Source organism: Sinohyriopsis cumingii, chromosome 10, assembly GCF_028554795.1.
Source record: "Sinohyriopsis cumingii isolate HCF-2022 chromosome 10, ASM2855479v2, whole genome shotgun sequence".
NCBI classification, from domain to species: Eukaryota; Metazoa; Mollusca; class Bivalvia; order Unionida; family Unionidae; genus Sinohyriopsis; species Sinohyriopsis cumingii.
The window spans coordinates 48,618,036-48,634,399 of NC_142970.1; the positions used below are offsets into that span (position 1 = coordinate 48,618,036).

The window sequence follows — 16,364 nt, forward strand, 5'->3', positions numbered from 1 at the left end:
CTCTATTCAGTGCAATTATACAATTTCACGTACCATAAGATAGAAAGTCTAAGCAAACTTAATACAAACAAAAAACAGGAATATGGCGGGATAAATGAACAACATATTTGGCTCAAACTCTAAAATCAAATAAATCAAATTATTAATTACCTTACAAAAACTTTCGCAAAACATGTTACTCCACGATGACGCGGTGTGGAAGTTTATGGCAAAGTACAAACTATAAAAAAGTTCAGCACTGTTCAACCTAATCATCAGCTATATAAAGCAAACAATAAGGAGACATATACATCTAAAAGTTGTATTTACCAGTCTTGTGTTAACCAGGCTGATATTGATAACAGTTATTCCCTTTTCTCCTCAAGTTGATTTCGTATTCTTAACTCACAATGATGCGTAGTAAAATGTTAAGACAGTGTGCAAAATGTTATTTTATCACATAAAATTGTCCTCTGTCATATAAAGCACTATAATCAAAATCGAATCGCCCAATGTGCGGCTCCAAATCACGACCCCGGGATTAAGAGTCCCGTGCTCTACCGACTGATATTGTAAACATATATTACCTTTTCTCGTCAAGAGATGTCTCATACAACATAAAAAAGTCATTCGTATGTGAAAAAAGTCTTTCGAGATGTATCATTAGACAGGCAAAGAAAAGGCAGACGCTATATTTTTCATTTCCGACGTATTTGCTTTAACATCCGCTGGGTTTATTACACATAAAAATTAGTCTTGAAGACTATGAACCTCTCCTTGTTTGTGTGTGTTTGCTGACGTATTTGTGTTATTTGTGTTTTGCTTAGATGCCTGTTTCTATATCACTATGTTCGTCTGTTAATGGAAAATTGACTTGAAAAGAACAATACAATTAGGTATTTTTCTCAGTCGCCTTATGTCACTTAACGTATTGTGAATAACCTTTAGCATTTTTACAGCCTTGTACCAGTCTGTACGCTGATAAGACAGCCGATTGAAACGTCGCTACATCACATCCGTCATGTTGTGAAATATCGTAGGGATTGGTTGTAAGAATACACATCAGTTTCATGTTTTCGGTAATTGTGGAGTGCAACATGTAATTTAGGATATGATTGACCAAAATTGACCCGATCGTGAACTTGTCTCTTTCCGCCGGCATCTTGATCAAGGGAAACAAATTTGTTAAATATAAAGCCCCCAATTGTGACGAATTACGTGGGAGGTATGTTTCACGATCTGACGTTAATAGCCGTGCGATATTAAATGACGAACACTAGTTGTGCCTTCTCAGAGCAAGAGAAACGTGTTATACAAACCAAGAGCCAGTCCGACATCGTTTCTTCAATTCCCGATGTGTTCTTATCACATCTAATATGAATATATACCTTATATTTAATCATCAAACCTTTCTTTGAATATTTTCTATTTTGGTTTGACTTTGTTATTTTGAATATAGTTTGGAAGTAGTTGCACGAATACACATCGATCTGATGTGCTTGGTGATACTCCTCTTGTAAACTGCAGGATGTTGGTTAGGACAGCAAAGGCCGAGATTGTTCATATTGTGAATTCGTCTGCTTCCGGTGTCATATTGTTCCATGTTAATTAAAAATTTCTTTAGAATAATGGTTTCACTATCGACTAATTACAACGCAGTATTTAGTTCATGCCATGACATAAATATCCAGGCGATGACTGAAGAACGATATTACTAGCTGTACCTTTCTCAAAACAAACGTTAGTCTGATAAGTCAACAGCCAATAGAAAGTTTTTTCTTCAACATCCGATGGTGATGTGCCATATCTAACACGACTATATACCTTCTATTTAGTCTTAGAACTTTACATTGACGATTGTCCTTAACATTTGTGATTGTTATTATGTATTAAGCTCAATACAGCATATACCACTTTATCTTAGAATATTCGTTACCAGATTCTTTGGTGTGAAAGATCCCTACCAGAAACTTATATGACGGTAACAGATTAACTGCTGATGTCTGAACGATAGATCACTTATAATTAGCTACAGAACACTTAAAATTAAAAAAGCTAATATGGGACTAGTCGAATCACAAAAGGTCTCTTATGGGATATTTGTTTAAAAAACTATAGCAAGAAGAAAATGTGTTTATTCAACTCAATTATGCAATTCCTCGTATCCAAATGAAGAGGAAAATTCGAAAACACTTAATGAAAATAAAACGAGATGGCATTTCGAAAAACGAACATGATTCTTGGGTGACCAGGTTACGCTCAGAAGTCAAATAATTCAAATGTTTACCTACCTTACAAGCAAATTGAACAAAAGAGGTGTTTTGCTGTGGAATTTTGAGAAAGTGCAAATTACTACGGCAAAATATTGATGAGAAATACGCCACTAAAAACTGTATTTACAAACAAAGCTGTAGCTATTAAAATATACACGCCCGATGTGGGGCTCGAACCCACGACCCCGGGATTAAGAGTCCCGTGCTCTACCGACTGAGCTAACCGGGCAGATAATGTTAACATCTATTGACTTTTCTCATCAAGAGACATCGTATTTATATATCATAATAAAAAAACAACATTAGCTGTCATTATTTCACATAAAATTTACTCATGGTGACTGAAAAAAAAGAATGTTCGATAACAAACTCTTTCGTGTGATACATCGATATGGCAAAATTATGAGACCATGTCATTAAAACTTATGCACCAAAGATTAACTTCCAAACTGAAGGAAAATATATCGTATATGATTAACCATGTAAAATTAGAAAAATGTATTTTGTGATTACCTTGAACCCAAAAGGTCTCTTGCGAAATACTTTTTTTGAAACGATAACAGACTATTTCTCTATTCAGTGCAATTATACAATTTCACGTACCATAAGATAGAAAGTCTAAGCAAACTTAATACAAACAAAAAACAGGAATATGGCGGGATAAATGAACAACATATTTGGCTCAAACTCTAAAATCAAATAAATCAAATTATTAATTACCTTACAAAAACTTTCGCAAAACATGTTACTCCACGATGACGCGGTGTGGAAGTTTATGGCAAAGTACAAACTATAAAAAAGTTCAGCACTGTTCAACCTAATCATCAGCTATATAAAGCAAACAATAAGGAGACATATACATCTAAAAGTTGTATTTACCAGTCTTGTGTTAACCAGGCTGATATTGATAACAGTTATTCCCTTTTCTCCTCAAGTTGATTTCGTATTCTTAACTCACAATGATGCGTAGTAAAATGTTAAGACAGTGTGCAAAATGTTATTTTATCACATAAAATTGTCCTCTGTCATATAAAGCACTATAATCAAAATCGAATCGCCCAATGTGCGGCTCCAAATCACGACCCCGGGATTAAGAGTCCCGTGCTCTACCGACTGATATTGTAAACATATATTACCTTTTCTCGTCAAGAGATGTCTCATACAACATAAAAAAGTCATTCGTATGTGAAAAAAGTCTTTCGAGATGTATCATTAGACAGGCAAAGAAAAGGCAGACGCTATATTTTTCATTTCCGACGTATTTGCTTTAACATCCGCTGGGTTTATTACACATAAAAATTAGTCTTGAAGACTATGAACCTCTCCTTGTTTGTGTGTGTTTGCTGACGTATTTGTGTTATTTGTGTTTTGCTTAGATGCCTGTTTTTATATCACTATGTTCGTCTGTTAATGGAAAATTGACTTGAAAAGAACAATACAATTAGGTATTTTTCTCAGTCGCCTTATGTCACTTAACATATTGTGAATAACCTTTAGCATTTTTACAGCCTTGTACCAGTCTGTACGCTGATAAGACAGCCGATTGAAACGTCGCTACATCACATCCGTCATGTTGTGAAATATCGTAGGGATTGGTTGTAAGAATACACATCAGTTTCATGTTTTCGGTAATTGTGGAGTGCAACATGTAATTTAGGATATGATTGACCAAAATTGACCCGATCGTGAACTTGTCTCTTTCCGCCGGCATCTTGATCAAGGGAAACAAATTTGTTAAATATAAAGCCCCCAATTGTGACGAATTACGTGGGAGGTATGTTTCACGATCTGACGTTAATAGCCGTGCGATATTAAATGACGAACACTAGTTGTGCCTTCTCAGAGCAAGAGAAACGTGTTATACAAACCAAGAGCCAGTCCGACGTCGTTTCTTCAATTCCCGATGTGTTCTTATCACATCTAATATGATCATATACCTTATATTTAATCATCAAACCTTTCTTTGAATATTTTCTATTTTGGTTTGACTTTGTTATTTTGAATATAGTTTGGAAGTAGTTGCACGAATACACATCGATCTGATGTGCTTGGTGATACTCCTCTTGTAAACTGCAGGATGTTGGTTAGGACAGCAAAGGCCGAGATTGTTCATATTGTGAATTCGTCTGCTTCCGGTGTCATATTGTTCCATGTTAATTAAAAATTTCTTTAGAATAATGGTTTCACTATCGACTAATTACAACGCAGTATTTAGTTCATGCCATGACATAAATATCCAGGCGATGACTGAAGAACGATATTACTAGCTGTACCTTTCTCAAAACAAACGTTAGTCTGATAAGTCAACAGCCAATAGAAAGTTTTTTCTTCAACATCCGATGGTGATGTGCCATATCTAACACGACTATATACCTTCTATTTAGTCTTAGAACTTTACATTGACGATTGTCCTTAACATTTGTGATTGTTATTATGTATTAAGCTCAATACAGCATATACCACTTTATCTTAGAATATTCGTTACCAGATTCTTTGGTGTGAAAGATCCCTACCAGAAACTTATATGACGGTAACAGATTAACTGCTGATGTCTGAACGATAGATCACTTATAATTAGCTACAGAACACTTAAAATTAAAAAAGCTAATATGGGACTAGTCGAATCACAAAAGGTCTCTTATGGGATATTTGTTTAAAAAACTATAGCAAGAAGAAAATGTGTTTATTCAACTCAATTATGCAATTCCTCGTATCCAAATGAAGAGGAAAATTCGAAAACACTTAATGAAAATAAAACGAGATGGCATTTCGAAAAACGAACATGATTCTTGGGTGACCAGGTTACGCTCAGAAGTCAAATAATTCAAATGTTTACCTACCTTACAAGCAAATTGAACAAAAGAGGTGTTTTGCTGTGGAATTTTGAGAAAGTGCAAATTACTACGGCAAAATATTGATGAGAAATACGCCACTAAAAACTGTATTTACAAACAAAGCTGTAGCTATTAAAATATACACGCCCGATGTGGGGCTCGAACCCACGACCCCGGGATTAAGAGTCCCGTGCTCTACCGACTGAGCTAACCGGGCAGATAATGTTAACATCTATTGACTTTTCTCATCAAGAGACATCGTATTTATATATCATAATAAAAAAACAACATTAGCTGTCATTATTTCACATAAAATTTACTCATGGTGACTGAAAAAAAAGAATGTTCGATAACAAACTCTTTCGTGTGATACATCGATATGGCAAAATTATGAGACCATGTCATTAAAACTTATGCACCAAAGATTAACTTCCAAACTGAAGGAAAATATATCGTATATGATTAACCATGTAAAATTAGAAAAATGTATTTTGTGATTACCTTGAACCCAAAAGGTCTCTTGCGAAATACTTTTTTTGAAACGATAACAGACTATTTCTCTATTCAGTGCAATTATACAATTTCACGTACCATAAGATAGAAAGTCTAAGCAAACTTAATACAAACAAAAAACAGGAATATGGCGGGATAAATGAACAACATATTTGGCTCAAACTCTAAAATCAAATAAATCAAATTATTAATTACCTTACAAAAACTTTCGCAAAACATGTTACTCCACGATGACGCGGTGTGGAAGTTTATGGCAAAGTACAAACTATAAAAAAGTTCAGCACTGTTCAACCTAATCATCAGCTATATAAAGCAAACAATAAGGAGACATATACATCTAAAAGTTGTATTTACCAGTCTTGTGTTAACCAGGCTGATATTGATAACAGTTATTCCCTTTTCTCCTCAAGTTGATTTCGTATTCTTAACTCACAATGATGCGTAGTAAAATGTTAAGACAGTGTGCAAAATGTTATTTTATCACATAAAATTGTCCTCTGTCATATAAAGCACTATAATCAAAATCGAATCGCCCAATGTGCGGCTCCAAATCACGACCCCGGGATTAAGAGTCCCGTGCTCTACCGACTGATATTGTAAACATATATTACCTTTTCTCGTCAAGAGATGTCTCATACAACATAAAAAAGTCATTCGTATGTGAAAAAAGTCTTTCGAGATGTATCATTAGACAGGCAAAGAAAAGGCAGACGCTATATTTTTCATTTCCGACGTATTTGCTTTAACATCCGCTGGGTTTATTACACATAAAAATTAGTCTTGAAGACTATGAACCTCTCCTTGTTTGTGTGTGTTTGCTGACGTATTTGTGTTATTTGTGTTTTGCTTAGATGCCTGTTTCTATATCACTATGTTCGTCTGTTAATGGAAAATTGACTTGAAAAGAACAATACAATTAGGTATTTTTCTCAGTCGCCTTATGTCACTTAACGTATTGTGAATAACCTTTAGCATTTTTACAGCCTTGTACCAGTCTGTACGCTGATAAGACAGCCGATTGAAACGTCGCTACATCACATCCGTCATGTTGTGAAATATCGTAGGGATTGGTTGTAAGAATACACATCAGTTTCATGTTTTCGGTAATTGTGGAGTGCAACATGTAATTTAGGATATGATTGACCAAAATTGACCCGATCGTGAACTTGTCTCTTTCCGCCGGCATCTTGATCAAGGGAAACAAATTTGTTAAATATAAAGCCCCCAATTGTGACGAATTACGTGGGAGGTATGTTTCACGATCTGACGTTAATAGCCGTGCGATATTAAATGACGAACACTAGTTGTGCCTTCTCAGAGCAAGAGAAACGTGTTATACAAACCAAGAGCCAGTCCGACATCGTTTCTTCAATTCCCGATGTGTTCTTATCACATCTAATATGAATATATACCTTATATTTAATCATCAAACCTTTCTTTGAATATTTTCTATTTTGGTTTGACTTTGTTATTTTGAATATAGTTTGGAAGTAGTTGCACGAATACACATCGATCTGATGTGCTTGGTGATACTCCTCTTGTAAACTGCAGGATGTTGGTTAGGACAGCAAAGGCCGAGATTGTTCATATTGTGAATTCGTCTGCTTCCGGTGTCATATTGTTCCATGTTAATTAAAAATTTCTTTAGAATAATGGTTTCACTATCGACTAATTACAACGCAGTATTTAGTTCATGCCATGACATAAATATCCAGGCGATGACTGAAGAACGATATTACTAGCTGTACCTTTCTCAAAACAAACGTTAGTCTGATAAGTCAACAGCCAATAGAAAGTTTTTTCTTCAACATCCGATGGTGATGTGCCATATCTAACACGACTATATACCTTCTATTTAGTCTTAGAACTTTACATTGACGATTGTCCTTAACATTTGTGATTGTTATTATGTATTAAGCTCAATACAGCATATACCACTTTATCTTAGAATATTCGTTACCAGATTCTTTGGTGTGAAAGATCCCTACCAGAAACTTATATGACGGTAACAGATTAACTGCTGATGTCTGAACGATAGATCACTTATAATTAGCTACAGAACACTTAAAATTAAAAAAGCTAATATGGGACTAGTCGAATCACAAAAGGTCTCTTATGGGATATTTGTTTAAAAAACTATAGCAAGAAGAAAATGTGTTTATTCAACTCAATTATGCAATTCCTCGTATCCAAATGAAGAGGAAAATTCGAAAACACTTAATGAAAATAAAACGAGATGGCATTTCGAAAAACGAACATGATTCTTGGGTGACCAGGTTACGCTCAGAAGTCAAATAATTCAAATGTTTACCTACCTTACAAGCAAATTGAACAAAAGAGGTGTTTTGCTGTGGAATTTTGAGAAAGTGCAAATTACTACGGCAAAATATTGAGGAGAAATACGCCACTAAAAACTGTATTTACAAACAAAGCTGTAGCTATTAAAATATACACGCCCGATGTGGGGCTCGAACCCACGACCCCGGGATTAAGAGTCCCGTGCTCTACCGACTGAGCTAACCGGGCAGATAATGTTAACATCTATTGACTTTTCTCATCAAGAGACATCGTATTTATATATCATAATAAAAAAACAACATTAGCTGTCATTATTTCACATAAAATTTACTCATGGTGACTGAAAAAAAAGAATGTTCGATAACAAACTCTTTCGTGTGATACATCGATATGGCAAAATTATGAGACCATGTCATTAAAACTTATGCACCAAAGATTAACTTCCAAACTGAAGGAAAATATATCGTATATGATTAACCATGTAAAATTAGAAAAATGTATTTTGTGATTACCTTGAACCCAAAAGGTCTCTTGCGAAATACTTTTTTTGAAACGATAACAGACTATTTCTCTATTCAGTGCAATTATACAATTTCACGTACCATAAGATAGAAAGTCTAAGCAAACTTAATACAAACAAAAAACAGGAATATGGCGGGATAAATGAACAACATATTTGGGTCAAACTCTAAAATCAAATAAATCAAATTATTAATTACCTTACAAAAACTTTCGCAAAACATGTTACTCCACGATGACGCGGTGTGGAAGTTTATGGCAAAGTACAAACTATAAAAAAGTTCAGCACTGTTCAACCTAATCATCAGCTATATAAAGCAAACAATAAGGAGACATATACATCTAAAAGTTGTATTTACCAGTCTTGTGTTAACCAGGCTGATATTGATAACAGTTATTCCCTTTTCTCCTCAAGTTGATTTCGTATTCTTAACTCACAATGATGCGTAGTAAAATGTTAAGACAGTGTGCAAAATGTTATTTTATCACATAAAATTGTCCTCTGTCATATAAAGCACTATAATCAAAATCGAATCGCCCAATGTGCGGCTCCAAATCACGACCCCGGGATTAAGAGTCCCGTGCTCTACCGACTGATATTGTAAACATATATTACCTTTTCTCGTCAAGAGATGTCTCATACAACATAAAAAAGTCATTCGTATGTGAAAAAAGTCTTTCGAGATGTATCATTAGACAGGCAAAGAAAAGGCAGACGCTATATTTTTCATTTCCGACGTATTTGCTTTAACATCCGCTGGGTTTATTACACATAAAAATTAGTCTTGAAGACTATGAACCTCTCCTTGTTTGTGTGTGTTTGCTGACGTATTTGTGTTATTTGTGTTTTGCTTAGATGCCTGTTTTTATATCACTATGTTCGTCTGTTAATGGAAAATTGACTTGAAAAGAACAATACAATTAGGTATTTTTCTCAGTCGCCTTATGTCACTTAACATATTGTGAATAACCTTTAGCATTTTTACAGCCTTGTACCAGTCTGTACGCTGATAAGACAGCCGATTGAAACGTCGCTACATCACATCCGTCATGTTGTGAAATATCGTAGGGATTGGTTGTAAGAATACACATCAGTTTCATGTTTTCGGTAATTGTGGAGTGCAACATGTAATTTAGGATATGATTGACCAAAATTGACCCGATCGTGAACTTGTCTCTTTCCGCCGGCATCTTGATCAAGGGAAACAAATTTGTTAAATATAAAGCCCCCAATTGTGACGAATTACGTGGGAGGTATGTTTCACGATCTGACGTTAATAGCCGTGCGATATTAAATGACGAACACTAGTTGTGCCTTCTCAGAGCAAGAGAAACGTGTTATACAAACCAAGAGCCAGTCCGACGTCGTTTCTTCAATTCCCGATGTGTTCTTATCACATCTAATATGATCATATACCTTATATTTAATCATCAAACCTTTCTTTGAATATTTTCTATTTTGGTTTGACTTTGTTATTTTGAATATAGTTTGGAAGTAGTTGCACGAATACACATCGATCTGATGTGCTTGGTGATACTCCTCTTGTAAACTGCAGGATGTTGGTTAGGACAGCAAAGGCCGAGATTGTTCATATTGTGAATTCGTCTGCTTCCGGTGTCATATTGTTCCATGTTAATTAAAAATTTCTTTAGAATAATGGTTTCACTATCGACTAATTACAACGCAGTATTTAGTTCATGCCATGACATAAATATCCAGGCGATGACTGAAGAACGATATTACTAGCTGTACCTTTCTCAAAACAAACGTTAGTCTGATAAGTCAACAGCCAATAGAAAGTTTTTTCTTCAACATCCGATGGTGATGTGCCATATCTAACACGACTATATACCTTCTATTTAGTCTTAGAACTTTACATTGACGATTGTCCTTAAGATTTGTGATTGTTATTATGTATTAAGCTCAATACAGCATATACCACTTTATCTTAGAATATTCGTTACCAGATTCTTTGGTGTGAAAGATCCCTACCAGAAACTTATATGACGGTAACAGATTAACTGCTGATGTCTGAACGATAGATCACTTATAATTAGCTACAGAACACTTAAAATTAAAAAAGCTAATATGGGACTAGTCGAATCACAAAAGGTCTCTTATGGGATATTTGTTTAAAAAACTATAGCAAGAAGAAAATGTGTTTATTCAACTCAATTATGCAATTCCTCGTATCCAAATGAAGAGGAAAATTCGAAAACACTTAATGAAAATAAAACGAGATGGCATTTCGAAAAACGAACATGATTCTTGGGTGACCAGGTTACGCTCAGAAGTCAAATAATTCAAATGTTTACCTACCTTACAAGCAAATTGAACAAAAGAGGTGTTTTGCTGTGGAATTTTGAGAAAGTGCAAATTACTACGGCAAAATATTGATGAGAAATACGCCACTAAAAACTGTAATTACAAACAAAGCTGTAGCTATTAAAATATACACGCCCGATGTGGGGCTCGAACCCACGACCCCGGGATTAAGAGTCCCGTGCTCTACCGACTGAGCTAACCGGGCAGATAATGTTAACATCTATTGACTTTTCTCATCAAGAGACATCGTATTTATATATCATAATAAAAAAACAACATTAGCTGTCATTATTTCACATAAAATTTACTCATGGTGACTGAAAAAAAAGAATGTTCGATAACAAACTCTTTCGTGTGATACATCGATATGGCAAAATTATGAGACCATGTCATTAAAATTTATGCACCAAAGATTAACTTCCAAACTGAAGGAAAATATATCGTATATGATTAACCATGTAAAATTAGAAAAATGTATTTTGTGATTACCTTGAACCCAAAAGGTCTCTTGCGAAATACTTTTTTTGAAACGATAACAGACTATTTCTCTATTCAGTGCAATTATACAATTTCACGTACCATAAGATAGAAAGTCTAAGCAAACTTAATACAAACAAAAAACAGGAATATGGCGGGATAAATGAACAACATATTTGGGTCAAACTCTAAAATCAAATAAATCAAATTATTAATTACCTTACAAAAACTTTCGCAAAACATGTTACTCCACGATGACGCGGTGTGGAAGTTTATGGCAAAGTACAAACTATAAAAAAGTTCAGCACTGTTCAACCTAATCATCAGCTATATAAAGCAAACAATAAGGAGACATATACATCTAAAAGTTGTATTTACCAGTCTTGTGTTAACCAGGCTGATATTGATAACAGTTATTCCCTTTTCTCCTCAAGTTGATTTCGTATTCTTAACTCACAATGATGCGTAGTAAAATGTTAAGACAGTGTGCAAAATGTTATTTTATCACATAAAATTGTCCTCTGTCATATAAAGCACTATAATCAAAATCGAATCGCCCAATGTGCGGCTCCAAATCACGACCCCGGGATTAAGAGTCCCGTGCTCTACCGACTGATATTGTAAACATATATTACCTTTTCTCGTCAAGAGATGTCTCATACAACATAAAAAAGTCATTCGTATGTGAAAAAAGTCTTTCGAGATGTATCATTAGACAGGCAAAGAAAAGGCAGACGCTATATTTTTCATTTCCGACGTATTTGCTTTAACATCCGCTGGGTTTATTACACATAAAAATTAGTCTTGAAGACTATGAACCTCTCCTTGTTTGTGTGTGTTTGCTGACGTATTTGTGTTATTTGTGTTTTGCTTAGATGCCTGTTTCTATATCACTATGTTCGTCTGTTAATGGAAAATTGACTTGAAAAGAACAATACAATTAGGTATTTTTCTCAGTCGCCTTATGTCACTTAACGTATTGTGAATAACCTTTAGCATTTTTACAGCCTTGTACCAGTCTGTACGCTGATAAGACAGCCGATTGAAACGTCGCTACATCACATCCGTCATGTTGTGAAATATCGTAGGGATTGGTTGTAAGAATACACATCAGTTTCATGTTTTCGGTAATTGTGGAGTGCAACATGTAATTTAGGATATGATTGACCAAAATTGACCCGATCGTGAACTTGTCTCTTTCCGCCGGCATCTTGATCAAGGGAAACAAATTTGTTAAATATAAAGCCCCCAATTGTGACGAATTACGTGGGAGGTATGTTTCACGATCTGACGTTAATAGCCGTGCGATATTAAATGACGAACACTAGTTGTGCCTTCTCAGAGCAAGAGAAACGTGTTATACAAACCAAGAGCCAGTCCGACATCGTTTCTTCAATTCCCGATGTGTTCTTATCACATCTAATATGAATATATACCTTATATTTAATCATCAAACCTTTCTTTGAATATTTTCTATTTTGGTTTGACTTTGTTATTTTGAATATAGTTTGGAAGTAGTTGCACGAATACACATCGATCTGATGTGCTTGGTGATACTCCTCTTGTAAACTGCAGGATGTTGGTTAGGACAGCAAAGGCCGAGATTGTTCATATTGTGAATTCGTCTGCTTCCGGTGTCATATTGTTCCATGTTAATTAAAAATTTCTTTAGAATAATGGTTTCACTATCGACTAATTACAACGCAGTATTTAGTTCATGCCATGACATAAATATCCAGGCGATGACTGAAGAACGATATTACTAGCTGTACCTTTCTCAAAACAAACGTTAGTCTGATAAGTCAACAGCCAATAGAAAGTTTTTTCTTCAACATCCGATGGTGATGTGCCATATCTAACACGACTATATACCTTCTATTTAGTCTTAGAACTTTACATTGACGATTGTCCTTTAGATTTGTGATTGTTATTATGTATTAAGCTCAATACAGCATATACCACTTTATCTTAGAATATTCGTTACCAGATTCTTTGGTGTGAAAGATCCCTACCAGAAACTTATATGACGGTAACAGATTAACTGCTGATGTCTGAACGATAGATCACTTATAATTAGCTACAGAACACTTAAAATTAAAAAAGCTAATATGGGACTAGTCGAATCACAAAAGGTCTCTTATGGGATATTTGTTTAAAAAACTATAGCAAGAAGAAAATGTGTTTATTCAACTCAATTATGCAATTCCTCGTATCCAAATGAAGAGGAAAATTCGAAAACACTTAATGAAAATAAAACGAGATGGCATTTCGAAAAACGAACATGATTCTTGGGTGACCAGGTTACGCTCAGAAGTCAAATAATTCAAATGTTTACCTACCTTACAAGCAAATTGAACAAAAGAGGTGTTTTGCTGTGGAATTTTGAGAAAGTGCAAATTACTACGGCAAAATATTGATGAGAAATACGCCACTAAAACTGTATTTACAAACAAAGCTGTAGCTATTAAAATATACACGCCCGATGTGGGGCTCGAACCCACGACCCCGGGATTAAGAGTCCCGTGCTCTACCGACTGAGCTAACCGGGCAGATAATGTTAACATCTATTGACTTTTCTCATCAAGAGACATCGTATTTATATATCATAATAAAAAAACAACATTAGCTGTCATTATTTCACATAAAATTTACTCATGGTGACTGAAAAAAAAGAATGTTCGATAACAAACTCTTTCGTGTGATACATCGATATGGCAAAATTATGAGACCATGTCATTAAAACTTATGCACCAAAGATTAACTTCCAAACTGAAGGAAAATATATCGTATATGATTAACCATGTAAAATTAGAAAAATGTATTTTGTGATTACCTTGAACCCAAAAGGTCTCTTGCGAAATACTTTTTTTGAAACGATAACAGACTATTTCTCTATTCAGTGCAATTATACAATTTCACGTACCATAAGATAGAAAGTCTAAGCAAACTTAATACAAACAAAAAACAGGAATATGGCGGGATAAATGAACAACATATTTGGGTCAAACTCTAAAATCAAATAAATCAAATTATTAATTACCTTACAAAAACTTTCGCAAAACATGTTACTCCACGATGACGCGGTGTGGAAGTTTATGGCAAAGTACAAACTATAAAAAAGTTCAGCACTGTTCAACCTAATCATCAGCTATATAAAGCAAACAATAAGGAGACATATACATCTAAAAGTTGTATTTACCAGTCTTGTGTTAACCAGGCTGATATTGATAACAGTTATTCCCTTTTCTCCTCAAGTTGATTTCGTATTCTTAACTCACAATGATGCGTAGTAAAATGTTAAGACAGTGTGCAAAATGTTATTTTATCACATAAAATTGTCCTCTGTCATATAAAACACTATAATCAAAATCGAATCGCCCAATGTGCGGCTCCAACCCACGACCCCGGGATTAAGAGTCCCGTGCTCTACCGACTGATATTGTAAACATATATTACCTTTTCTCGTCAAGAGATGTCTCATACAATATAAACCAGTCATTCGTATGTGAAAAAAGTCTATCGAGATGTATCATTAGACAGGCAAAGAAAAGGCAGACGCTATATTTTTCATTTCCGACGTATTTGCTTTAACATCCGCTGGGTTTATTACACATAAAAATTAGTCTTGAAGACTATGAACCTCTCCTTGTTTGTGTGTGTTTGCTGACGTATTTGTGTTATTTGTGTTTTGCTTAGATGCCTGTTTCTATATCACTATGTTCGTCTGTTAATGGAAAATTGACTTGAAAAGAACAATACAATTAGGTATTTTTCTCAGTCGCCTTATGTCACTTAACATATTGTGAATAACCTTTAGCATTTTTACAGCCTTGTACCAGTCTGTACGCTGATAAGACAGCCGATTGAAACGTCGCTACATCACATCCGTCATGTTGTGAAATATCGTAGGGATTGGTTGTAAGAATACACATCAGTTTCATGTTTTCGGTAATTGTGGAGTGCAACATGTAATTTAGGATATGATTGACCAAAATTGACCCGATCGTGAACTTGTCTCTTTCCGCCGGCATCTTGATCAAGGGAAACAAATTTGTTAAATATAAAGCCCCCAATTGTGACGAATTACGTGGGAGGTATGTTTCACGATCTGACGTTAATAGCCGTGCGATATTAAATGACGAACACTAGTTGTGCCTTCTCAGAGCAAGAGAAACGTGTTATACAAACCAAGAGCCAGTCCGACGTCGTTTCTTCAATTCCCGATGTGTTCTTATCACATCTAATATGATCATATACCTTATATTTAATCATCAAACCTTTCTTTGAATATTTTCTATTTTGGTTTGACTTTGTTATTTTGAATATAGTTTGGAAGTAGTTGCACGAATACACATCGATCTGATGTGCTTGGTGATACTCCTCTTGTAAACTGCAGGATGTTGGTTAGGACAGCAAAGGCCGAGATTGTTCATATTGTGAATTCGTCTGCTTCCGGTGTCATATTGTTCCATGTTAATTAAAAATTTCTTTAGAATAATGGTTTCACTATCGACTAATTACAACGCAGTATTTAGTTCATGCCATGACATAAATATCCAGGCGATGACTGAAGAACGATATTACTAGCTGTACCTTTCTCAAAACAAACCTTAGTCTGATAAGTCAACAGCCAATAGAAAGTTTTTTCTTCAACATCCGATGGTGATGTGCCATATCTAACACGACTATATACCTTCTATTTAGTCTTAGAACTTTACATTGACGATTGTCCTTAACATTTGTGATTGTTATTATGTATTAAGCTCAATACAGCATATACCACTTTATCTTAGAATATTCGTTACCAGATTCTTTGGTGTGAAAGATCCCTACCAGAAACTTATATGACGGTAACAGATTAACTGCTGATGTCTGAACGATAGATCACTTATAATTAGCTACAGAACACTTAAAATTAAAAAAGCTAATATGGGACTAGTCGAATCACAAAAGGTCTCTTATGGGATATTTGTTTAAAAAACTATAGCAAGAAGAAAATGTGTTTATTCAACTCAATTATGCAATTCCTCGTATCCAAATGAAGAGGAAAATTCGAAAACACTTAATGAAAATAAAACGAGATGGCATTTCGAAAAACGAACATGATTCTTGGGTGACCAGGTTACGCTCAGAAGTCAAATAATT

General features: G+C 34.8%; 5 non-coding genes across 5 annotated transcripts; all 5 read right to left on the reverse strand.

The window, feature by feature from the left end:
- Window positions 1-2,408: 2,408 nt before the first annotated feature.
- Trnak-cuu (transfer RNA lysine (anticodon CUU)) lies at window positions 2,409-2,481 on the reverse strand. Its single transcript has one exon. It is a non-coding gene; the product is annotated as a tRNA-Lys (tRNA).
- Window positions 2,482-5,230: 2,749 nt separating this feature from the next.
- Window positions 5,231-5,303, reverse strand: Trnak-cuu (transfer RNA lysine (anticodon CUU)). The gene has a single exon. It is a non-coding gene; the product is annotated as a tRNA-Lys (tRNA).
- A 2,749-nt stretch (window positions 5,304-8,052) lies between these two features.
- Trnak-cuu (transfer RNA lysine (anticodon CUU)) lies at window positions 8,053-8,125 on the reverse strand. Its single transcript has one exon. It is a non-coding gene; the product is annotated as a tRNA-Lys (tRNA).
- Window positions 8,126-10,874: 2,749 nt separating this feature from the next.
- Trnak-cuu (transfer RNA lysine (anticodon CUU)) lies at window positions 10,875-10,947 on the reverse strand. Its single transcript has one exon. It is a non-coding gene; the product is annotated as a tRNA-Lys (tRNA).
- A 2,748-nt stretch (window positions 10,948-13,695) lies between these two features.
- Trnak-cuu (transfer RNA lysine (anticodon CUU)) lies at window positions 13,696-13,768 on the reverse strand. Its single transcript has one exon. It is a non-coding gene; the product is annotated as a tRNA-Lys (tRNA).
- Window positions 13,769-16,364: the final 2,596 nt, after the last annotated feature.